The following is a 26,271-nucleotide window of genomic DNA, read 5'->3' as shown; positions in this document are numbered from 1 at the left end:
CTCTTCTCTTGCTTTTGTGGTCACCGATTTTCGAAAAACAATTCTCTATGAATATTTTTGTGTTCTTTAAGGCCCAGGCTTTTTGACCTAAGAGCACTGGCAAACTTGATGAAAGGACAATTGCCTCAGAAGCTCTAGGTTGTGTACTGCTCTAGAGAGACTAGGAGATTCAGACTTTTCTGACCTAAGGACATTTGCTCAGATTCCAGGAGCCTAAAAATCTAGGCACCTTCCTCATACTCTCCCCAGAGAAAATGTTTTTTTTTTTTCTTATTTTTTATTTTATATCCCAAAGTAAAGATCTTTCTTTCAACCAAGGGGAGATTGGGACTATGTACAAACTGTCCTCTAAAAGCTGAGAATCATGTAACATCAATATTCTTGTGATGCAGGAACACGTGAACATTTGGCTGTCACTGTGTTACTCCATGGTGGTCAGGGCTCCTGGAAATAGCACTGAAGTTGTCTCTAAGGAATCAACTATCTTCTAAACCAAAGATTGCTTGTTTTCTCACGTATACCCACACACATGCATGCACATACACACACACACACAATTATATATAAAAACTTATCAACCACCTGCAGAGAGAAGTTCTGTACTTGGCTTCTCACTCTGTGTTGCTTGTTTCACTGTTGCCTGGATACTGATCCTCTGGGTTTCATCACCTGCACTTTGGATTCACTTCCGACCCAGGTCCACTGTGACTCTTGGTTTTAAGTCCCTTATTCTTCAACATGATCAGGCCAATCTTGTGCTTGCACATATCAGTTATTTTCATTCTGCTTCTATCACTCAGAGCACTTCAATTCTAAACCCTGATTTTAGTCAAATGCCCAGCACTGCAAAGTCCTATTATTAATATCAGATATGTTATTATTGGCCATAATGGCCAAGAAAGACACAGGTTTCTGAATCTTAATTGCAATAAATTGAAAATGAGAATATCTCCTTACTATAAGGCACTAATGAGGGTCAAATAAGATTTTCTGTGCAAAAGTATTTGTACACTATGAAACACTAAACAAGATTTTTAAATAATGATTAATGATATCAAACCAAGTCTGTAAGTAGTTGCTGCAAGACTGACATTCTTGTTCACTAATTTTTCTCATGTTTCATCATATCAATCACTCAACTGTCCATTGATCAAAGTGAGAATCAATAGTGTAAATCAAAAACTGGAAAAGACAAGGTCTAAGATGATACCAAGGGTGTTTAAGAAAAATACTAAAACTTCTTACATTTAGTACATATTAATCCCTTCATTTTTCTGCATTTTAAAAATTCATATACTATATCTAGTAATAAATGTATATAATTTGTTGGAAGATTGCAGTTACTCAAAACCTTTCTTTTTTAAAATCAATATGTCTAGCCTGGCTTTCATTCTTGAGAATTAAATCTATGTACTTGATTTTCACCTAGACATTCATACTTTTACTATTTTCTGCAATCATTGGAAATGCAACAGACTCAAGATGAAGTTTTTATCTCCATTTTATCTCTAAGATGTGTCTGTCCTCTTGGATCTGCTGTCCTGTAAGTAAGAGGCTACTTTGATTTAAATATGCCCTATCATTATCTTGTGCTCATGTTTAATGAGTCCTTGTCTCTATTTGTGCAGGTCGTCTAGGGGATATTAAAGAAGATGCTGTTGTTTATTCTCCATTTCATGAAGAGTGAGCAGTAGGGAGGTAACTTTAGTGGATTATCTAATCTGGATTTTAGTATTCCCTGGATTTCTTTGACACCAGAGCATGCTTATACCTTTGGCCCACTTGAAGACCCATCTATTCCTATCTTTCACAAGATGTAGAAGTTGCTGTTGAGAGATCAGGACTCTATCTGGATCAAGCTCCTTAACTGGACATAATGATACACCTCCCCCAAGTCATTAGTCTGATATGCCCTGTATACACATTCTGCTCCCAGCTTTGTATATATTTGTCCTTGGAACTCCTTGATGTTTTTCCCATCCTAGAGAACAAAACCCCTATATATGTAGCTGGTTTCTGTTGTCTCTTGTCTATTTTTCAGAAAGTTATTCTACTTTCCAGTTAACAGATGGTTTGCTTAAATGCTTGGGTGCTGCTAGAATCTTTTTTCTTCATTCTTTAGATTTCCACTGTATTTCATACAAGATGAAGATATTAGAATACATATCTAATTATAATAAACCACCAATTTAAAACCATAAATTTGCCATATGCCTTATTTAATTTAATGTCCTAACTAGCCAGTCACACAAGGTAGAGAATAAACAGGTTTCTAAATCATTTCCCCTCCCCTCCCCCTTTTTTACCATCTCTTAAATTCAAGCCATGTTTATATTTCACAAATAAAAATTCTCCACCAGGTGTTGTAGAGAAGTGTTGAATCACTATATCGTACACCCGAAACTAATATGCTATACTGTATGTTAACTAACTGGAATTTAAATAAAAATAGATACACACTGGCTGCCCGGGTGGCTCAGCGGTTTAGCGCCACCTTCAGCCCAGGGCGTGATCTTGGAGATCCAGGATCCCACTTAGGGCTCCCTGCTTCTCCCTCTGCCTCTCTCTCTCTCTCTCTTTCTCTATCTCTCTCTCCTCTCTGTGTCATAAATAAATAAATAAAATCTTAAAAAAAGTAATAAAATAGATACACACATATATGTATATATTCTTAGAATCTGTGGAATCAATTTATCATCTCCATTTCTGGTACACTACCATATTTTATTTTAGTTATTTTAGTATTTTATAGTTAACCATATTTTAGTTCTTCATGTTTTATCTAAATTTTGCATTATGCTGCTAACTAGTTTCTCTCCTATAATTTTGTTCTCATAATCATTCTTTACATTACAATCAGAGTGATCTATTTGAATGCCATTTACCTGTTCAAAATCCTTTGATGATTACTTATTAACTATATTCTCCAAACTTGGTCCAAAACCATATTACTAAGAATCATGTTGCTTATCTGTTAAAGATGTAAATTCCTGGACTCTACCTCAGACTAAATATTAAAAGGCATTAAAATTTCTGTGAGTAGATAATGTGAATATATATTTTTAATAGACAACTCAGTCAATGCTTAGCCATACTAAGGTTCCAGAACCACAATAAATTCCTGTACCATATGTACGACATAAAACCTATCCGTGAATTGTTCCCTACAATCAGATTCAGCCCTAGTTTTTATTGTTTTGCAATTTTAGGAGTTTCCTGGGTGAAAAATGAAAAGAAATGGTTATCTTGAAAAATGTTTTTCTTATTATATTTTTATAATAAAAATCTATAATCAGATACATTTTTGCCTTTTTGAAATTATTTTGAAAGGAGTAATTAGTGGTATCTGATTTCTAGAATATCACATGCTATTTATTTCAATTTTTTGCTTTTTATATCTATACAAATTTTATCTTAAATTGTTTTGACATTTATCTAAATGTTAATAAAGTCTTTGTTGTTAATGAATCCTCATTATTACTCTCATAATTCTAATAATCTCAAGATCCCAATGCAAAAATATTAATTCAAAAATAATTTTAACAAATTTACTCTACATATTTGTTGACTATTTTCAACATATATCTTTTATTTCTAGTCACACTATATTTGCAAATATAATGCCTAAATTATATATCAAAAGTATTGTTTTATTTATTTATACATATACCTTTGAATTATAATGCATATAGATGAGTAAATCAAATTAACGATAGCAGTACGATATACAAATGCATTGTTTTGATCAAGTAAGAGCTAACATTTTCATAGTATTGTTATAGTTATTTATTACACCCACTTATTTATAAAACATCAAAATAAGCTTGACTATTCTCTAAAAATACAGTGGAAGGTAATGGAGTTTTTTTTTTTTTTTTGTGAGATTCAAATTTTACCAGACTATATATATATATAAAGAGTGCTAATTAAAAGTTTTATAAGATTATTCAGGTACTCCTGTAAAACTTATAATACTGGTTTCTCAGGTAGATTCTTATTTTTTTAGAGCTAAGAACACTTATAATTGAATTCTTACTTAGGAACAAAAGCAAAAACTTGAAAACAAAGCTATGCAAAAGCATTCTCTTACTATATATTGCTATACACACAGTATATAGTATAAGCAACCATGAAGGGTGAGGGATTATTCTGGCTATATTTTAGAATTATAATAAAACCGAGTATTACGATTTACACTAGCATCAGCCAGATTCATTACTTTTTTGTTTATGTTACATGAGCATTGTGTATGCTTTGTATATTTAAAGCTGCATATATTGGTGCTTATGACAGAAACCAATTTATGGGTTTAGTTCCTCAGCTGTGTTTTTGCATCATAATTACAAATAAGGTTTAATATTTGGCAGATTTTCTCAAAAAATGTAAAGACAAAAAAAATCCCTAAAGCCACATTACCAGAAGCAATTAAATTTTTGAATGTTAGCATTTGTTATGAAAATTTAAAGAAAACATTAAAAAATACAAGTTACGGAATTGTTTGATATAATATGTCCTTATTTTTCAGACATTTCATACTGGTAACAAAAACGTGAAATAACTACATAATCATTTATGGAACCATTTCATCTTGTCTGTTTATATATTTTGTATAGTCTTATGTGTGAAAGTAAGGGTTAAATCATTTAATGGAAAGAAAATTTAAAGTTTTACTTGTTTTCTTGCAAGGTTTGCCTACTTCAACTTCAAAAAATTTCAATTTTTGTTCTATGATAAAATTGTTCTTTTAGGTATGGAGATACCGTCATCAATGTAATCCTAGTCAATAAGCCAGCATTGATCTAAGGCTTAGATTTCATTCCCTCTGCCTTTAAATACTTCTCAGATGTCTATTTAGTGCTCAATAAAATAACTGAGGTAACAGAAATCATTTGCTCATCCTGAAGTTTTTTGTTTTTCCATTTGGAACATCTTTGCACAAATCTCCAAGTGCTATTAGAAGAAATAAATTTATGTTCTCAATGCCTACTAATTTATATATAAATTATCTAGTTTGTAAATTATCTATTACATAGTAGTCTATTTCCATATCCCCTGGTCAATATTCTTCAGTTTTAGTGTGTCTGGGCTTTTCATCTTATCACCTCATACTAGCAAGACCTGTTCTCTGACTCCTTGTTACATTCTCATGCCCATATTCTTACCCAGCACCTCATTTGCCAGTGAGGTTTTTTTAAGGAAAAAAAAAAAACATATTTTATATCTTTATATCCTCAAAATAGGTTACAAATAATCACATTTTTTCCATATAATGCACACAAATTGCATCTTCATTTTATTTGGTGCCCACAAGATCAGTTTCTTTTGATTACTCCTTCCTTTCCCTGGGCTCTTCTCTTGGCTTATGCCACAAGATGCCTCTGGCGATCTTGCTAACTCTGAGACCATCATTACTGGTATTCCCTGATCTTCAATCCAAATCAAGAAATATTTCTATTCTAATTGCTAGTATCTATTACAAGTCATTATTATCCCACTTTTGATTTACTTCAAATATTTTATAATTATTCTCCTCATGCTTGGCATTTTCCCTTTCTGAAATCATAAACTCTGAGGAACTTTTTTTTTGTGACTTTGTATACCTTAGCTTAGCACTTATGACACAGTAATATAATCGCCAATTCACTTGTCTTTTATACATATAGACAGCAAAATCATCAAAGGTTGAGACTGTCTTATTCATCATTATTTTACTAGATCATTGTAAAATATGTGAAATATAAAAAAAATATTTGTTTTTCGATGAATATTTTCCTTGATCTATTTAAGTTGCCATTTTACGTTCCTCAATGCTTTCATTATATTTCTCAAACTACCATAATTATGAATTGCTTCTACTTACCAATTACATACTTTTAACATCATGTACCATGAGATGACATCTATCATCATAATTAGCTTGGTCTCCCAGAAACTGTCAGCACTGTAATGTTAACTATTACAATTCCCTCTATATTTTTGTTAATATGCAGAAGGCAGAATAAATGGTCATATGTCTAAAACCAAATTCAAAAAACACTGAATTAGTGCACTTATTAAGTTGTATTTCCTTCTAGGCTTTTCGGTATAAGGAGATGACAAGCCATTAATTAATTTGTTTTTCAGTTCCACTTGGTGTAAACTTATTGAAATCTGGCTACAAGTCAAGAACTTACATAAGAGCTGAGCCTTGGATAAAGTGGATAAAGTGGATTCTGAATCCCCAGTATAATGAGATTAAAGTTAAAATATATAGAAATAGGTAACATAATTGATGAAAAACACATCTTATAAAGAGAGAAAAACAAGATGTCTTAGGGGGCATAACATAAGGAGACAAACTAGAGTAGAGGTTTGGAGGAAAGTAGAAATTTGTGAAACTGAGGGAATTAGTGAAGAGTGAAGGCACTTATTTTAAAGAATCAAAATTGCAAGCTTAGAAGCCTCAATGAAAGAACAGCTGGATTACTGACTGGTGGAAAAAGAGAGAAGCATTAAGTCGGAGGAGGAACATTAGAACAAAGAACATTAGAACATTTGGGACAGGTTTAGATGTGTTTTGAGGTGCTGGCAAAATACCCAAGTGGTGAGATCCAAGAAATGGCTAACTATAAAGGAAGGGCATGAGGTGAGGAATTTGCTCCAAACTATAGAAATGGATGTGTGAGATTTCAGTAGAAGGTGACAACAGGCTACATGGGAGTAAACGCCTGGTCTGTGGTTTAGGGTGAAAATTCAGTGGTCTTGCTTGCAGCACTGATGTTCCCTCCAGATTAACCAGAAAGCAAATGAAAAGAAACCTATAAAAGAGGGTGCTATCTCGCCAGGGACAGATGGAAGGCCAGGTGGGTACAAAACATTTCATCATTCTAATAAGATTCCACATGCACATTTCCTGTTAAACCTCTTGCACCATCCAATAATCTACTTTTTTTTGTTTGTTTGTTTTCATAGAGCTGCATTTCCTGGATATTACACAGAAAAATAATAATAAAATGTATGGTCACTTAGGTCTGGCTTCTTTTCCTGAAGACGATGTTTTTGAGGTTCATCCACATCATAGCATGGATCTATGGTTTCTTTTTATTATTCAATACCATTTTTTTGTTCAATACCATTTTTTTGTTCAATACCATTTTTTTTATTGTTCAATACCATTTTTTTTTATTGTTCAATACCATTCCATTCTATAGATACACCATATTTTATCTATCCGTTCACAAACTGAATGTCATTTCCATTGCTTCCAATTTTTTGGGTATTACAAATCATGCTGTGAAGAACATCTAAGTGTGAGCCTTTGTGTGGATATTTATACCCGTTCTCTTGGATGGATACCTAAGAGTTGAATTGCTAGGTCACCTGAGAAAAATCTGTTTAATATTTTAAGAAACTGCCAATATGTTTTCCAAATGGCTACAATGTTTTACATTACTGCCAGCAATGCCTGAGAGTTCCCCTTTCTTCACCCCCTCATCAACATTTATAATTATCTGTCTTTTCATTCCTTTTATTATATTGCTGGATAGAATTTTATAACAGTTTTGTCAGAACTTGGATTATTTTTCTTCTTTTTCCTAAAAAAGTTTTCTGTGAGTAATAACAAGTGTATTATTGTTATTATTTCTCTTTCAGAGCTATAAGACTATTCAGATTTAAATGATTCCTGAAAAAAAAAATGATTCCTGAAGAATATTTGCTCATTTTTATCTTTAAGGGAATTTAGGATTTATTGGTTATGTTTGTGAAAGTCTCTGATCATCATCTTATCACATGATTTGTAGGATATCCTCTCTTTCATGCCTGATATCGGTAACTTATATTTCCTGGCACTTTTCTTTGATTATTCTACCTAGAATTTTATCTTTTTATAATAATTTTTCAAATAATAAAATTTGTTTCATTAATTTTTTTCTGTGGCTTTTCTCTTTTCTATTTATTGGATTCCTTCTTTTATTATGTTTTATCTTTCAAATAATCTAGGTTTAATTTGTTCTCTGCTTTCTAGCTTAAGGGAAAACTCAGATAATTTAAGAATTTTCCTCATTCTAATGTAAGTATTTAAAATTATAAATTTGATTCTAGAATATCTTTAATTCTATCCTGTAATCTGTGACACATTATCTTTGTATTACCAGTCACTTCAAAATAGGTACAACTGTGGATAAATTTTTTTTTATTACTAAGAAATATACAACTTTATCTCCATTAAGTTATTTTTCATGAAAGATGTATTTTAACTGACCATTATGGTGTTGTAATTTGTTTTCTGCATCCACTTATTTGTTGTTATTTGTAGAAATTTTACTTCAACATGGGTTATAAATTCCACAATACATTTCATTGTTTTTTTTCTTTAAATAGTCACCTATCTATCAAATTTCAAACCTGAATTTAAAAATAAATTCAAATATCAGGGTGCCTGGGGGGCTCAGTGGGTTAAGCATCTACCTTCGACTCAGATCATGATTTCGAGGTCTTTGGATTGAGGTCCGCATTGGGCTTCCTGCTCAGCAAGGGTCTGCTTCTCCATCTCTCACTCCTCCTCCCCATAACTCATTCTCTCTCTCAAATAAACAAAATATTTTAAAGTATGAAATTTTTAAAAGATTTTATTTATATATTCATAAGAGACACAGAGAGGCAGAGACACAGACAGAGGGAGAAGCAGGTTCCCTGCAGGGAGCCTAATGCAGGACTCAATCCCAAGACCCAGGGATCAGGACCTGAGCCAACTACTGAGCCACCCAGGTGCCCACAAGTATGAATTTTTAACATTTACCCACTTAGTTATAATTTATATTGCTCTTCATTTCTTTGTGTAGATTTATGTTTCTATGTGATATAATTTGCCTTTAGTTTATTGAAAAAAAAAAAAGAATTTCCTTTAATGCCCTTCCTTCCATTCTTCCTTCCTTCCCTTCTTTTCCTTTCCTCTACCTCCTTCCCTCCCTCCCCTCTTTATTTTATTAGCGCATGCTTGCTAGTAAAAAAGAACCTCTAATCTTTTATCTCAAAGTCTTTGTTTCATTTTCATTTATCAAGCATGTTTTTTTTTGATAAAAAGTCTGCCATTTTTTTCTTTTAAAGACATCATCTCAATGTCTTCTGCATTGTTTCAACTTAGAAACCACTGATTTTTTTTCCATTCTTTATATGTTAGTTGTTCTTTTTGCTTGTTTTTAATTCTGATTGCACTTTCTGTTTACATTACTTGTCACCACTTAGCTGTGGTCTGCCTAGGGTTTTTTGTCTTTTTTAAAGATCTTATTTATTTATTTGTCATAGAGAGAGAGAAAGAGAGGGAAAGAGAGCACAAGCAAGGAGCTCAATATGGGGTTCCATCTAGGATCCCAGGGGCATGAGCTGAGCTGAAGGTAAATGCCCAACCAGTTGAGCCACCCAGGTCCCCCTCTGTTTGTTCCTCTTGCTTTGGGGTTGTTAAGTTTTCTTAAAATATGAGTTAAAATAGTTTCATCAAATTTGGGAAATTTCTACATTATTTCTTCTTTTTTGTTTTGTTTTGTTTTGTTTTGTTTTGTATTCCTCTATACTTCAGCTTAGGGAGATTTAGTCTATGTCATTTACATTGGCCAGTAGAAAACCTTCATCGGATCTATGGTTACATTTATATTTTACATTAAATACTTAAGTATGTTTATAATAGCAATTTTCCAAATCCTTAACTGCAAAACTCCAACATAAAATTATTTCTGAGTGTATCATCATTACCTTGTATTTATTTCTTTACTCCTAGGTGTCGGCCCACTTTTCTTGCTTCTTTGCAAGTCTAGTAAGCATTTAATTGTATTCTAGATATTATGGATATTATCTGTATAGAGTCTGACTTTCCTCTTAAATTATGGTGTAATTACAACGTAAATATAGATTCTTAAGGAAAAAAAAACAGCAAAAGATGACTAAAGTAGAAAAAAATTGGAAAAAAATTTTAAAAAAGATAAAAATTGGAATGGTGAAAAATGTCAAATATACAACGTTTACTTAATTATTAGCAATTTAATTATTATGGTAAAAGGAAAAATATATATGATTTTTTAAATATTGATATTGAAATAGTATAGGTTTTAATCAAATATTTAAGCCACATATGAATAGATATTGTTTATCTTTTTAAGTATTTTAATTTTATTTCCAGCCTTTTAAAAACTGATATTTTCTTAGTTGTGTTTTGTATACCCAAGAATATATTCCTAGCAGTAACTCAGTGTAAGTTGGCATATATCATTAAATTATTAGAGGAATATAGTAAGAATGTAAGTGAATTCTTAGAGTAAAGCAAATTACAATGGGATTTATTGAACCCTAAATAAAATATTGAACATGAAAAATAGAATTCTGGCATCCTAGAGTAGGAGTCTCAGATTCTTATTAAGCTATTTAGATTTCCTGTGTTTCTCTCCTCCACATTCCATCATCATTTGACAATCACTCTGTATACATTGCTGACTAGGGGTATTAAGAATGTTTATGAGATTTTTTAAGTCAAAATATAGTGAGATAATTAGATAACTAATGAAGATAATATGGTGTTATTATTTTTTACTACATTTTGAATAAGCACTTTGACCTAAGAAGCAGAACAATTGTAGTTTGTAGTAAACTTTACGCTCCAATAAAGGGTTATCTACCAAAGAGATGTGTGTGTATGTGTGTATCCTAAATGTATTAGGTCTTTTGTTATAAAGTAAAATTCAATGATCAAAGAATACTCATTTCAAGAATTCATATTTAATGTAATTGAACATATCATATAAAAATCATTTAAAAGTCCAAAGAATTACAATTGATACCATCTTTTAAAGAGATCAGTAAAAATGAATTCAAATATGAATACTTTAAAACCCAACTATATCTAGCTATTTCTAGTTATTGTTTAATAGCCAGGATTTGCCTTTATCTTGTTCTACATAGTATTTCAACTTTGGTTTCTTTTGGTTTCTTTTCTCAGCTTTCTTTTGTAAAGTAAGCCCCCACTTTTATTGCTTTGAAGTTTGTTGTTGGAAAAAGTTACAAGTGGGTATTGATTTTTCTTCATGCAAGTTCTAATTGCTTATTTCCTGCACCAGTTGACTTAATTGTTTATTAATGATTTCTTGTTTCTGCTTTGTATTACTGGTCTGTGATTTGTTTCTGAGATAAGTTCAAAATAACATGACTTAAAGACTTGTAAGTCATTCTCAGTTTTGCTATGTCTGTGGTTTTTGCAAAAAAGATTTTGATATAAATAAATGCAAAAAGTGGAAATTATGACTATCCTTTTACATGGAAAAAATCTCTTTATCCTCTCTCCTCTCCTCATTTCTCCCTTCTTCTTTATCCTACTTTAGGCCTGGCTACTATTACCATGTCTCCCACATGGTGGAGGGCGACTATATCCATATAGTGGGATTATTCTTATAGCACATCCTTATGTATGGTACATCCTAATTTATGATATATCCTTACTTCACTTCCTCTAGGAGTTAGAAAAATTCTATGATCTAAGCTTTCCAAATATGTAGAGAAAGTCTAGAACATGTAAAATTACCTCCTGCATTTATTTGAAAGTTAAAAACCTAACTTTCAAATTTTTATCCCATAAACAAATAACAATTTGACTTTCAAAGCACAACAATGGCTGGTAATTCCAGTCACTAGTAGTTCCTTCCTTGAAGAGAATTTATTTTTCTGAATGAAAATATTGTGTACTGCGTGATTCCATTTATATTACATTCTCAAAGTGGCAAAACTTAGTAATCGAGATTAGATCAGTGGTTGCCAGTGGTTAGGACTGAAGAGAAGGTGTGATTATAAAGGGACAGCACAAGGTAGCAACTTTTATGTTGATAGAACTGTTCCGATGCTGATTACAGCATCAGTTACACAAATCTGTACATGTGCTAAACTCTAAGGAAGTGTGCATCCAAATATAAATGCATGGTGTACAATACTTTAAATAAATAGTTTAGTGTAATTTCTTTGTTATATTTACTTTTATTTAGGCCATTGGTTCGTATGACAATAAATGGAAACATGAAAAGAATTTAAAAATCAATAAAAATAATAAAAATTTAAAATAGACAAAATCATAATAGAAAGATTATTGACACAAATATAATTATCAAAAATTCATGAAGTGTCAGAAATTTGCTAGATATTCAACATTAAAATGCTTGTATGTGTGTATGTGTGAGTGTTGGTATACAGAGATAGATGATTAAACCTAATAAACTTGTGGCTATGGAATTTTTCAATTTAAATATGACAAAACTGAAATGAAGTACAATTAAGACTTTGACAAGGGCTGCCCCGGTGGCGCAGGGGTTTAGCGCTGCCTGCAGCCCAGGGCATGATCCTGGAGTCCTGGGATTGAGTCCCACGTCAGGCTCTCTGCATGCAGCCTGCTTCTCCCTCTGCCTGTCTCTCTCTCTCATTCTCTCTCTCTCTCTCTCTCTCTCTGCATGCAGCCTGCTTCTCCCTCTGCCTGTCTCTCTCTCTCATTCTCTCTCTCTCTCTCTCTCTCTCTCTGCATCTCTATGAATAAATAAATAAAATCTTAAAAAAATTTAAAAAAAGACTTTGACAAATTCTGATTTGCTTTAAGTTTTAATTATTGGGGCACCCGGGTGCTCCGTGATTGAGCATGTGCCTTTGGCTCAGGGAGTGATCTGGGCATTTTGGGATTAAGTCTCACATCAGGCTTCCTGAAAAGAGCCTGCTTCTCCCTCTGCCTATGTCTCTGTCTCTCTCTCTCTCTCTCTTTCTCTCTCTCTCTCTGTGTCTCTCTTGAATAAATACAAAAAATCTAAAAAAAAATATTTAATTATTGGCAACACCACTATGCGGGGTCTGAGCCTGATTCTATTTCTAGACACTGCAACTATTCTCTTTGTATGGAACATTTCTTTAGCTATTCTAGCTTATTTCACAACCTCAAAAGAAAAACCTTATTGTACTAGTACTCTTAAAAATCATTACTATGTTCGATCCTGTTATTCTCTTAAATTTTGTTCTTCATGTCTCAAACAAATAGGCATCCCTGGACATTCAGTCTAAAATAAGGCAGGCTCCTTTATATATCCTTCATACTTTTTTGAAATATGTGCTTTAAAATTTTTCATTTATTTTTTTCCTGCTCACTGACTGATATTTGTACTAGAATATAAGTTTTGGGTAGCAAAAACCATGCCTATTTAATCAACATACTATATTAGCTGAAGTCTGCAGACTGATTGCCCTAACTTGATAATTGTACTATAGCTGCCAAGATGAAAAAGCAGAAAATTTTTCAGTCTTCCTTATATTTTCTTAACTCAAATATTTGGCAGCATTCTTGGTGATGTAGGCTGAAGGATAGCTCAGAATCTTGCCACTCAACATGCAGACCATAGATGAGCAGTATCAACATCATTAGGAAATGTTAGAAATGCCAGATCTGAGGCCTCAGCTTAGACCTATTAAGCTGGTATCTGTTTTTCAGTAAGATAGCCAAGTGGTTTGTCTGCATAATAAAGTTAGAGAAGATGAATTTAAGTTATCTTGTAGTTCTATAAATTCAACAACCGAATAGTGACTAACGTCCATGGTTCTACATGCAAAATGGACTTTATATTCCTCTATTTCTCTCCATTTCTAAGTCAAAGTTTTCTTTGAGAAACCATCATCATATTCTACTTGATTTAATTCAGTTAAATCTACTTGGTGATATCATTTTCACTTATTCTTTCTTCAAACATTTCTCTGAAAAGCAGGCAGAAAAGAAAAGATAATTCTAGTCTCTGATTAAAATACTTCAGAAAGTTCCACATATTTCTGTTCTAGTCAACTATGTCCATAAACAAATCATCCAAGAATATAGTATAAAACAAAATCATTTTGTTATGGTCAGAGGCACTTGGATCAGGAACTCTAAAACCATAAATATTTCTTGTATAATACCTTGTGATATCTAGAGCATCATATGGGTTGACTGAAATAGTGACAGGTATTCTTCATGGTTGGAGATGAGAACCACTGGGTCTGTAACACCCATTTTTTTGTAATAATTTCTTCACACACATGTATAGTACTTGAGCTAGGATAGTAGAAGAACCAACCAGTAGGTGTAGGATAGTATCAAGATACTCTGACTTCTGACATAGTAACTCAGACTTCCGAGAGCACATGCTCCCAGTGACCAAAGCAGACACTGCACAACTGTTTATCCTAGCCATGGAAATCTGAGTCACTTCCACTATATTGGTAAAAGGAGTCACAAGTCAGGCCAGATTTAACAGGAGTGGCCATAAATCCTTCCTGTCCATGAAAGGAGTGTCAAAGAATGTCTCCTCAAGTTTTAAAACTATCACAGTATACCTTCTGGCCAAAAAAATATTTATAGTCTTCCCAAATGAAGGGTGCACTTGCTATTCTCAAGACCTCAAATTGTCTCATAAAATATAGTATCAAGCTCAGACTGACAGTGCAGGATCTCATTATCTAAATCGGGCTAAGGTGCAGATAAGGCTTCTCTGATTCAGATTTTCAAGTACGGTATATTTTGATCTGCAGATCTATAAACCAAATACATGAATTTTTGCCCTCTAAATGCCCAATATACAACCATGGGATAGGCATTGATGACTATAATAGTGTCTATAATAGACATTCTCAGAAATGTAGAAAAGAGGAGGCACATACCAGGTACTTCTTCATGAGGTCAAATGCCCAAAGAAATTCTTAAATTCAGTCACTTATATGTTGCTCATGTTTTAACTAAAGATCACTAGTGTTCTCGGGGAATGACTTTTGTTTTCCTACTTCTATATCACCCTTCCCTTTCTATAAGAAATAGCCTGTGTTTGCAACATTTATAGAGACAAAATCACCAAAGCTTTAGATAACTATAAAGTCATCGCAAATTCCAAACTTTTAAATCACAAATATTGCATTCATTTCACTTAAAGAAAAAGTTTTCAAGTCATTTGAGATATATATGAATATATATATAGTCTTGACTATATATAGTATATATATATATATATATATACTATATATAGTCATCTGGATATATGAATACTGCATACTTATAAGCTCTGCACTCCCCTTACTAACAATGTCATCACATGGAATGCTGGATTCCATTTGATGAAGGACATACACTTGCTTACTGCCAGAAGAAGCATGGAATCTCTTTTAATTTCACAAAATGTATTTTTTTAGGTTCAAGCTGATAAAATTCTTATAAAAATGGGGTGGGTTTCTTATGTATCAGTTAGACTCCATTAGATAATAGTCACTTGGACTAATCTTTTGAGATAGTCCCTTCTCTATCTTGATCTCCTTTGAAGCTTCTTTGCGATACAACCCTGAAGCTCTCTTGTTTAGCAGAGCTGATTTACAAAGCTTGAGAAGATTCTTAGAAAACCTTTTGTTTGTTTGAAAATATTTTTGACACATCACCTTAAGTCTTTAAAAGGTCTCACAAAGAATTTTACACACATATTTTGCATTTTTATTTACCCTGAGAACACATTTTACTGACAATAGCCTGGCTATGCTATTTACCTGTGGCCAAGAAATTGCTATGATCTACAGGTAGAATTTCTTAAATAGCCTAAAATGGAATTTCTGACACAAATATATCGTGGACAAAATTGTTTATGCAGAAAATATAATATGTAAATTGTTGCATGATATCAAAAGCTACTTGAATAAAGCCTAGGCCTTAAAGAATATGATATAATATAAAATGTGTATATATATATATGTGTGTGTGTGTGTAAATACATGCACATATAGACTATAGATGTATACACACACACACAACATACAATACATGTGCATACAGAGTTTAAAAGGCAATACATTTTAGAATTAGAACCTGGAAGCTCTCATGAGGGCTTATGATAACCAGGGAAAGAGAGTCACTGCATTGTATAACCTGGAGAATAAGGCTGGGAGAATGATGTGAAATAATCTGAGCAAAATTTACTATTTTAACACTATGCCAAAAATTATCTATTTGCAGTTTCAATAATTGACTGATTCTTTTTCTTATTTAGGACAGAAGTTGGGCCCAAACTTCGTGTATTCCGGCTTCTCCATTTCAGTGTTCCTAGATGAATGACTGTACCTCTCTCGGCTTCTCTTACCCAAATCAACTCCTCAAACCTCATCCTACTGTTCTTGAAACAATCTGGTTCGTTATTCCCTTTATTTTAAGCCATACTATATTTAGAGTTTTGGTACAAAACTAGAAAAGTGTTTGTCATATTTTATGTGACATATTTCTACGTTTATTACAACTTGATATAATGATATAACATGCAAAGGTTAAGAGAAAGAAACATAATAACAAATATTTTGATACTGATCTTGATCTTGGGATTTGCAATGAATATGCATGCATTTAACTTATTTTGCTGTTTCAAGATTCAATAATAAATTAATAAGCATGTAAGTAAATCTAGTGCAGCATTTGTAAACCAAACCAAACAAAACCTAATACCATTGCTATTAACAATAATAGGACTTCTTTCTGAGCCTCACCACATTATACACACTGAAAAATTTTCACTCAGTAGAGTAAGTGTAGTATACATAATGAGCTTATTTTGACCAACTTGGTATTGTTAGGATTCTATTCTCCATCTATTTATTGCAAAAAATCTAGAGTCAGTTTTGTTACACTTCTACTGGACATATTAGAGGTTTACATTTTGAGAAAGAAAACAAGTAATGAATTTAAGAAACACTTAGCTAAACCATATCAGGAGAGCTTGGCAATGCTCCCTCGTAAGATACATCATCTTCCTCCACTGGGTTTGTTTTTTTCTATTTTTTCTAACTATACTTAAATTTCTACCAGAATGGAAACCCATCCTTGAAACCCTGAAGTGTATGGACATGCATTTTCTTCTCCTAGACTTCTAATTTGGCTATTGACAATGTTCCAACCTGGAAGTCTCATAAAATAATGTTATTATACATTCATTCGTAAGAACTAGTTTTTCAAAAGATCTCACTAGGTCAGTGTCCCTAGAGACAGATGCTGGAACAGAGGGTAATAAGTTCACAGGATTTACTTGGCCCTTTTATTTAGACTATCATATATATTCTTTTTATCTAGATTATGCCCACCACTCTCAGCTTTGCCTTTCTAGCATGTCTTCCAGATTATACTCTTTGGCAAACCATTATAAACTCAAGAATTATGATTAGGTTTATCATATAATTCATTATTCAGAATAAGATACTTTTGGAAGTTAAAGGAAGCCATCTTAAGTATTGTGCCAGGGCAACACATTCACATGTGGACTGAACCAGGCGAACAAGATTGTATAAATACTTAGTTAAAACACATGCTAACATTTTTTCGTCTGTATCATTACAACTTATTACAAACTTCTCAGACATTTCATATCTACTTTGCCCAGAAGTTTCAAATCTCTTCAAGGAATAAAAAATTTGCAGTTTTGAATTTCTCTTCTTTTCCTACCATATATACATTGCCAAAGTCAACTTCCTCTTTTCATTCAGTTATTGACATATTTGATGGATGACTTATTAAGAAATGCAATGGCAATGGGAGAAATGGGAATGATTAATAACATGTTTGCTTGGGACTTTCTCCTTTTACTGTAAAACATATCAACTACAAAATTAAAAACATGAACTGCGTTTTACATGCTTTCTTATATATAATTCAAAAACATTAAAGTTTGTTTTTTATTGAACTACATAGGATACAAAACTAGTCTACCTGCATATAAAACGAGGTAGGAAAAAAAGATTTTCTGTGGACCACTACACTTCTAATAATGCATTATTTGTTTATGCTATGTCTACTTTTAGATGCAAGACTTGTGTATTGCATTATTTTGTTAGCAAAATTATTCTCTTGTGAAAATGTTGAAATATTTAAATTCAGGATGATGAAATAAGAGAGATGATGATCAAGCTATTAAGTGTCTTCACTGAATTTCATAAAAGAAAAGAGTAGGGTGCTAAGATCTCAAGTGCTGTGGTCAAAGGCAATCAGTGTTATATCCATGAAATATTAATAAAGTCCTCATCTGATTTTTATTCCATGGGTTTTTTTTTTCATTTTTTTTCAAATACAGTTGCATCTTTTTTTTTTTTAGTAAAGAAAGAAGTTAATTGAATTTAATTGAGATTAGATGGTTGAGTGAATGGAATAGAGATACAGGTAGAGGATGAGCAAAAAAGAGAGAGGGAAATGCATTTATGGTCTGTTTTATAAATTAACATTTACAGCTCCAGAGGAACAAAGAAAAGGTAACTAACAACTGTGGGACTACTTTGGCATTTGTATTATCTTAAAAACCTATTTCTATTCAGAATAAAAAAAACTGAAAAAATCTAAATGGTTTCCAAGCTTTGCTAAAATTAAGGAATGATCACATTATAATTTGTTATAATTGAGTAATAATTAAAGATTATTTACCTTCAAACAAATAAACAATCAAATCCTTAGAATTAGTGAGTTTGGTGGTTCTCAAGCAATTGGATTGCTAAATAACACTAGTCAGGGTGTCACTCAAGAAATATGACATTCTGTTTTTTACGTATCCCATATGCTTTCCAAAATGTTTAATGTCATATAAATATAACTAAAACATGTTTAATATTATGCTTTTAACACTTTCTTTTATATAACTATGCAGTATTGAATTTATAATTATAGGAAATGCCAAATGAACACACTGAATATTGCAAAAATCAATCATTGCAATGACTAAATTTTAAAACTGAAATCAACAAAAGAGAGTTTTGGCAAAGATAAACTAAATAAAGACATTGTATTTGTATAAGCTGATATGAAATGCCAACTCTCTGAGTCTGAATTTCAGTAAGTTTGTGAACATTAGCATATTTGTTTAAAGACACTATTTAAATATAGCCGTCTAGTTGCTAATGCAGTTATTACTACTCTGTAGACATAACTGTATGCTTATAAATTTTCATATTCAAAAATATAAATTTTAGAAAGAAAGAAGATGCACATAAATATATGTGCTTTTGAAAAATGGAAAAATAAAAAAAAAGAAAAATGGAAAAAGAAACCAACAAAGTTAACATAACAGTTACTTATCAGGATGGAAGGAAACAAGATGAAGAGGACAAGAATAGAAACTAGACTTTCCTACATTCACCACATTTTGTAGATTTAATTTCACAAGCAGGCAAATGTTTTATATAATAATTACTCAATATGACAATTTAAAAAGTAATTCCTAAAAATCAAAAGCTAAATAAAAAATGAACAAAATGTTTCTTTTTATTGAAAGATTTTTTCATTTATTCATGAGAAACACAGGGAGAGAAGCAGAGGCACACAAGCTCCCATGGGGAGCCTGATGCAGGACTCCATTCCAGGACCCCTGGATCATGCAATGTGAGCCAAAGGCCGATGCTCAACCATTGAGCCAACCAGGCGTCTGGAACAAAATGTTTTTAAGCTGTATTCTACAGTCCATCCTACATGATGAAGAATTATTTAAAAATTGACTTTATTTTTTTTCTTTAATAATTTCAAGTCTTAATTTAAATTTTAGTTAAGATATAGTGTAATATTAGTTTCAGGGGTAGAATTTAGTGATTGATCACTTATATGTAATACCTGGTGTTCATTACAACAAGTGCCTTCCTTAATAACCCATCACCCCTTTAGCTCATCCCCCTACCCACCTCCCCTCTCTCAGTTTGTTCTCTATTGTTAAGAGTCTCTTATGGTTTGCCTCCCTCTATTTCTTTTTTTCCCCTTTCCCCTACATTCATCCATGCTGTTTCTTAAATGCAACAACATGGCTGAAGCTAGAATGTATTATGCTACGTAAAATAAGTCAGTCAGAGAAAGAGAGATACCATATGATTTTACTCATGAAATTTAAGAAAAAAAATTGACTTTAAATCCAATGATTTCATTGTACTTTCCTAGTGAAAACAAATGTACCATAAGTACCAAGAGAGCCTGAAAAAAAATTGAAACTATTTTAAGTGATTAGTGTTATTAATAATGTTTTCTTCTGAAACTAGTAACATACATAAATGTATATATCAACAAGTTGAAACAAATAATTCATCATGTTAAGAGCCAAGATGTTTACCTTCAGGTAAAATATATGCAATTATAAAAAAAGTTAAAAACAAGCAAAAATCCTAAATTCTTATTTGAATTTCAAATATTATTTCTACTCACCAGCTAACATAGTAACACATACACATACATACACACACACACACTTTGTAGTTCTATTCATTAAAAATATGGAGAAACAACAGAACAGTAGGATGAACAGCTTATATTGTGGTCTCTAAATATAATTTACACTAAAAGCATTTTTTAATGTAAAGACTAATTTGAGGACTGAGACAGAAAAGTGCAAAATGAGAGAAGGGCATATTGTCATACTAGAGTAACAGAAAGTTATCAAAGACTGTTATTATTATGGGGGAAAACAGGTTCAGAGTTATAGATAGTTGTTAAAGTTAAGTAAGAGCTAATGTAGGCCAATTTGAAGAAGTTTCCACAGGTCAAAACTGGATATTTATACACCAATAAGAAATATATCTGACAGAGAATTAAAAATAGCAAAAACATTATTAAGAATATCAAAAATAAAAACAAAATTAGAACTGAAAAAAAAAGAAAAATAAATTCTTATTGATTTCCAGTAGAGAATGCTAAAGAATAAAATTTTTATTTTATAAACTACTCAGTCTGTTTAAAAAATATTCAAGTATTTAACATGATTTTCATGTGTAAACTATCTTCTAATAAGTTACCTATTTGATGACATGAAACTTCTCATTTTGAAAGTATTCCAGGTAACAAGTGAGGAAGAAATCTTGGGATAATAAAAGTACCATTTGCAACACAAAATGAAGTAATGGGTTTAGGCAATGGTTATCACTAACTGCTAACATCAAAAAAAGTGACTTTCAGTGAAACAACAATAAGAAACATACACCATCACATAGAATGCAGTCTTGCTGAAAAACTGAAACAGAATCTGGTCCAATTTCTAAATCTATCTACTTGTTTATAGGAAAAACAAGGGAGAGTGGAGCATGTTGGATAACATCTTGGGTATGCATCCAGTGAAATCGAGATCACTTGGCATTTATATGTTACATCCACATTTCTTTGGGAAAAGAAAATCACATGGCCAAACACAATGATTTCATACAGGCAGCTACATTTGATCCACAGGAAGGGCATTTGTGTTCTAGGAATAATAAATAATTATAAACAATATTTTCTACCACAGGGCCTTTCATTTCTGGTCATGGCACCATCTTGACTAGAATTCATTTAGATTTACTCCAAAAAAGACAAATCAAATCTACACATCTATAAAATATCAAATTTCATGGTAGCTATTTAACCAAGAAGGAACATTATCTTTCAAAATACTCCAATGTTTCTCAAAATGAGTGATCATAAAAATCACATTGGAAGCTGAGATGATTCTCTGGTGATAGAATATTTTACAAATTAAGAATATTGTGCAGATGGCATTGAGAATCATAACTTTTTTTAGAAGAGAAAATGAAAATTTATAAATGAGTACTTTTTTTTTCTGAGCTGAGGAATAGCTTAAATGAACATAGAAGAGCATAAAGAACTTAGCAAAATTTAAAAAATAAATAAATAAAGGTAGACCATTAGCCTAAAGTTCCATGAACTTTCTGAGTATGAGTATAAAAATATCTGAAGTATTTAGACAAAATTAAGTTGTTAAAAAGTAAAAAAAAAAAAAAAAAAAAAAGTTGTTAAAAAGTATGAAAATCAGAGGAATATGGATTTATCTGCAACATTGAAAGATGGAAGACCATAGAATAAAATGCTCCACTTATTGAAAGAAAAGAGTTAAATTCAAGGATCCTATATCTAAGGAAAATGGTATTTAAATGTTAGCATGATATGAAGATATTTTGGAAATGCAAGAACTCTGAAAGGATACCATCCTAAGCAAATGCTCAAGAAATCACTGTAAATAAATGAAAGTGAAAGCAGAAAAAAAAGCTTTATAGAGCTGTGATACATGGAATTGGTCTGGATCTAAGTGAGGAAGCAGATACAAGCAGAAATTATTATCTTGAATTGCAATGATTCTTTAGAATTTCCCCAAATTTTCTGTCATTTCAGTAATAGAATATAAAGCCATTTATAGGATACAGGAGTAAATTGTTTTCATAGGATTGCTTTTACATTGAAAACTTTACCCAAAGTAACTTGCAATGCAAGCTAATATGAAATTTCTGTTGTATATCAGATAGGTGCTCAATTAATTCTCACTTTCTACCCTTGTCCTTAGATTATAAATTGTCATTGGCAAGTGAATCATTTTTTTTTCCTAGTGGGTGGTTTTTCTGCAGATTTCTATTTTATGCTAAAGGAGAAAGCTATTGTAGACAAATCCATCTTTTAATGTATATCATAACTCAAATAACTGTTACTAGTTTGGCCATTAATATAATATGTTATTATCTATGGGACAGATAAAAACTATGCACCTAGGTCAGATGAAGACAGAAAGTAGTGAATAAATTGTAAAAAGAAAGGTTACACACAAGATGAAGTTCTTCAACATATTTGTCAAGAAACTTAAAAAAAAAGGAAATAAGCTCATAAAATTCTCTTGGGAAAAAAAGCATAATGAAGGAGTATATTTGAACTATATATCCTTTAACATGTTATTTTAAAAGAAAGCCAAAAGCAAGTATAGACTTTTCTATAATTATGGTCCTTTACTTTATAACATGAAAATGCCAATTTTAAGATATAAAAATAATTAGAATCTGTGTGATATTATGTAAAATTTATATATTGTATGCTCACTTTTTATTCAATTTGGCATATAACAAATACTATTTAGATTCAATATGAAGGAGAAATAAGAAACACAAGGCAAAAAAAATAACTTGATTAAATCCAAATCCTAAAGGTATTAATCTTATATTAAATTATAAATTAAAATAAAATATTATTAAAATAGTATTTCCAATACATTATAAAATGCAGAAATAAATGATGAATACTTACCCATACCTATCTTTGAGAACTATCAGCAGATTTCTGTGCAGAATTATTACCCTACACTGATGGTTGCAAGAGACGAATGAGTGACAGAGAGAGAATTCAAATCAACAAAAATGAAACTCTGCAATGTACTGTGGATTCAAAGAAGACATTTCTTTCTATTTATATATCCAAACTGACTTTCTCAATCAAACTTCCATTCTGCCACTCTCTCAAGCCCCATTTCTAAGATTTACTTCTGTTGTATATCTCAAGCCAAAATAACAAAGTATTCACAGTGATTTTTCATAACACTACCACTAGAGAAGAGTATTAGATACTAACCTCAAATATGTGTAAAATTTTATGAAGAGATACGTAAAATTTTAGAAACATACATCCATTGATTTTATAACATGAAAGATATACTTCCCTCCAAAAATGTTATATTACAGCTGATATTATTTTATAAAATATCATAGCATGAACACGAGTTCTATCTAAGACACCAAAAGGCAAGAGTTCTCAGTAAACTTTTCTATATGCCCTAGAAGTTGTCATTCTGAAAATGGAATAAAAATGTCTCTGTTGAAAATTGATGGAAAGAATACTTGTTCGGATAGTCTTAGAACTATTCAACTCATCCTCAGGTAATTGATAATTTATTATATTTTATTTTTATACCTCCTGATCTATCCACAATTTTAAATAGAGAATTAGTCATAGAACCTAACTTGAATTCAATTAGTCATATGAGAAATAAAAAAGAATTAGACTTAAAAAAATAAAAGAATTAGACTTTATAAAAAATGTCTAATGTGTAATAGATACATGTTTTTCAAAAAGACCCAAAATAAATTATAATATGGTGTTTTATTTTTACTGTAACAATTTATTTTTAAAGATTCTTTTAAGAACTTTGTTTTTTCACAGTAGTTTTAAGTTCACAGCAAAACTGAGAAGGTATAGAGATGTCCCATAGATGTCCTAACCCCACTCATATACAGCCTCTCCCATTAACAGCATTCACCCCCAGAGTGGTACATTTGTTACAAGTAATGAATCTATATTGACACATCATAATCACCCCAAATCCACAGTTTGCTTTAGGATTCATTCTTGGTGCTATACATTCTATGAGGTTGGCCAAATGTATAAATAATATGTATCTGCCATTATAGTATCAAACATGAGCATTTTCACCGCCCTAAAATTTCTCTGTGTTCTGTCTACTTTTTGCCCACCCCACTCCAACTCCTGGCAACCAATGATTTTTTTACTATCTATAGTTTTGTCTTTTTCAGAATATCATATATGTATTTTCAAGTGTTTTCAAGTTGACTCCTTTCACTTGGTAATATGAGTTTAAGGTCCTCTATGTCTTTTTGTGGCATGATAGCTTATTTCTCTTGAGTGCTGAATAATATTCCATTCTCTGAAAGTACCACAAGTTATTTATCCATTTACATCCAGAGGAGGTACAAGGAGAGCCTCGCGATGCTATGCCTGGCACCTTTCTATCCCAGAAAAGCAATTGCAGGACATGCACACAGTGGCAGGAGTCAATTGTGGTACATAGCAAAAAGCTGTGACCAAGTTATTTGCCCTCTGCTAGAGCCTCTGTCCCCTGCTGTTGAATGGCTGTTCAGTGGCTCCCAGTGGGCTTTTTATCCTTGGAGAAGCAAAATAGGCTCTTCGAAATGTAGTCCAGGAAGGAGAGTGATCTCTCTTAGTGCAACCCAGGAAGTTCCCTCAGCGTGTTGTGTGGACCCTAAATGATGCTGTCTCTCCCACTCTCTCCCTCTCTCCCAGACTTTGCTCCATGAAACGTGTTCCCTCTCCTTTGTGGCACCAGGGCTTTTCTCTTCCCCAGTTCATGGCTACAAACCTTGCATCTGTCACATTATCTCCTTCCAATTGTGCAAACTGTTTTCGTAATCCTCAGATTGATTTCCTAGTTGTTCAAAATGATCTGATGTTGACCTAGCTGTGTTCGGGGAGGAAGCAAGCTCAAGGTCCCCCTACCACTCAGGTCTCTAAACTCCTCTCCACCCCTGTCAGAATGCATTTGGAAAGTGTGTAGATTTAGTTTACTTAGTGAGTAAGAAGAGGAAGGATCAATGAAACAAAAAGCAAAAATGACATTATTTTGCTTTTATTTTGAATATTAATACTTTACAGGAAATAGTACATATTCATCAATGATACATGTCACGAGGGTTTTTTTTTAAACTCTACAATATTTTTTTATTTTTTTTTAACTCTACAATATTTTATCTTAAGATTATTTGTTGAAACCTCATAAACTGTTCCTAACAATATTTCCATTAGTTTCACTCAGAAATATATCAAACATTTCCAGGAGCAATTCTTGGGCAGATATCTAATATCATAATATTAGAAAATGAGTTCCTATTTCTTATTTTAAAAAATGGTATAAAAAAGGTATGGTAAGTTTGGGAAAAATGAATATGACTTTACTGAAAGTATTGCGGTAACTTAATAGTACGATTTCACAGAAATTCTGTAAAATATTAGTAAAATACTGCTAGTTCTTTAAAATCTTGTTTATGGTAACCTATATTTTATTTAATCACTGTAATATAGAAATCATTCTATTCCTTTTTTTTTTTTTTGCTCAAAGGGAGCATATAATTCAGATTCAACTTTTTAAATCAGCACATTAACTTAAATTTAAGTTTCCTGTTATTTTTGCTACTTATCTCTTATTCCTATACCTTCAGTTCCCTAAAGAGGAAGTTTTGTTTTCTTTCTCTGTTGAAATTACAAAGAATATGAATTTTACCTCAATGGAGTTCATAATTTATGACATTTGTTATATTTTGTTTAGGTTCTCATAAGAAGCACATGAGAATATAATAATGAGTCACTGAAATCTACGATGGTTTAAGTGGTTTGTGTGTGATAGAATAAGCACAGAACATATTTAACAGTACAATTCTCTAAAATTTTATTAACACATTAAACTGCTAATGAAACAGTATACAAGGAAAAATTATTCTGGGTTTATTATTTCCACTTTAGGTGGTATTTATGATATTCCCTGTAGGCTTGGAGAAGAAAAAAACACAATTTTAATGAAAGGTAAAATTGGAAACATAAACTAGTCATGTGATAAAGAACTGTTTTACTTGTTGACTTTCCAGATAAATCAGAGGTCTATGGCAACAGAACCCAAGAGCGAGATGAGTGCAATATAGTGTTATTTCTTTTGTTAAAGGAGT

General features: G+C 31.9%; 1 long non-coding RNA gene across 12 annotated transcripts in view; it reads right to left on the bottom strand.

The window, feature by feature from the left end:
- Window positions 1-26,271, bottom strand: part of LOC144307445 (uncharacterized) — a 478,537-nt gene that overhangs the window by 141,636 nt on the left and 310,630 nt on the right. The window lies entirely within an intron of this gene.

Source organism: Canis aureus, chromosome 38 (genome assembly GCF_053574225.1).
Source record: "Canis aureus isolate CA01 chromosome 38, VMU_Caureus_v.1.0, whole genome shotgun sequence".
NCBI lineage: Eukaryota > Metazoa > Chordata > Mammalia > Carnivora > Canidae > Canis > Canis aureus.
The sequence above is the reverse complement of the archived record's forward strand: the minus strand, read 5'-3'. Positions and strand labels throughout refer to the sequence as shown.